This window comes from Dromiciops gliroides, chromosome 6 (assembly GCF_019393635.1).
Source record: "Dromiciops gliroides isolate mDroGli1 chromosome 6, mDroGli1.pri, whole genome shotgun sequence".
Taxonomy (NCBI): domain Eukaryota; kingdom Metazoa; phylum Chordata; class Mammalia; order Microbiotheria; family Microbiotheriidae; genus Dromiciops; species Dromiciops gliroides.
The window spans coordinates 190621941-190623339 of NC_057866.1; the positions used below are offsets into that span (position 1 = coordinate 190621941).

Genomic DNA, 1399 nt, shown 5'->3' on the forward strand with positions numbered 1-1399 from the left:
ATTCTATAACCAAATAAACATCTGACATTTCCTTTCCCTTTAAGAATACAAGTAAGGTCACTTTTATCCTTGGAATAGATACATGTTTGCCTATGATGATCTTACTAACTACTACACAACATCTGATGTCCTCTGCTAGGATTATAGTTTAAGAAAGCGATAGTTACAAGAGGCATCTACTGTAATACCTAAAACTTCCTTTATGGCAATCATTATTGAATTCACTTGTCTTAAAACAGTGAACAAGGGAAGATGGCCTCAGGTTTCCTTTTCAATAGTATGCTGAGGATTAAGTGGCTTTCAAGCAGCATGGTGGGTTTGAAAATTTTGCAGTTTAGATCATTCTGTTGCACTTATGTGTTGATGCGTCTGTAATGCCATCACCACATTGGGCTGAGGTACGCTTTCTAGTTCCACCATTGTCCAAGTGGAGTTCCATTTCTTCTGATATGAAAGTGTTCAAATCCATATCATGGAGTCCATTTCTCCTTCGACTAGCATTCGATCCACTGCTTATATGAGTAGGAGAGCCTGGAGTACTTGAACAATCGCTTATACTAGCCATTGCGCCACTAAGACCATGCAGAGTTATGGCTTCACGGAAGGGTTGCAAATCAGTCTCTACAGATGAGCTAGTTTCTCTTGAAGTAGCTCGATTAGGGGATACTACAGTTAGTCTTGGGGGAGCTCTAGAGTTTCGTGGAGGAGGGACTTTTCCACAGAGGAAGCTGATCAAGTCTTCTCTACGAATAGTTCTGCGTTTTTTAACCCATGCTAACACATCCTTATTGCGACGCTGGTAGCCAATTTGAATTCCTAGATCAAAACTTCGTTCATGGGCATCCACGCTTTCTTAGCAGAGGCTGGTAATGGCAGTGGCTGCATTTTGGAAGGGAACCCAGAGGGAAAGTCCTTGCTGTTGACACACTCGATCTTTGTAGAGCTGGGCCACAGCGGTGGCCGAATTCTGGAAGAGGTGCCACAGCTTCTGCTGCTTGTGATCGGGCTGCGCGACAGCCACCTCCTCCAGCAGCTCCAGCGGCAGCTGCTCTTCCTGCTCGGCGTCAGCCAAGCATTGGCGCTCCCACTTGGTGAACCAATGCTCGGCCGTGCTCCTGGATCTCGGATTCGATTTCCTTCTTCTTATCCTCCATCCTCCTGCCTCTCCGCTTCTTCTTCCTCCTCGTCGTCCTAGTTGTCTGGCGAGCTGGTAGCGGGGCCGAGCGGCCGGCTGCTCTCTCTCCCCTCTCCCCAGGGCCTCCTTCACCTCCCCACCCCCCAGGCCCCGAGCTCACCACACACCCCCACCCCCTCAGCCCCAGCTTGGCCCGCCGGAGGGCCGGGCCGCTGCCCACCAACCACCCGGGCCGCTGCCTCTGTCTCCCCCACGCCCCTAGCT

General features: G+C 50.0%; 1 pseudogene; it reads right to left on the reverse strand.

The window, feature by feature from the left end:
* Positions 1-334: 334 nt before the first annotated feature.
* On the reverse strand, positions 335-1154 carry LOC122732869 (annotated as a pseudogene).
* Positions 1155-1399: the final 245 nt, after the last annotated feature.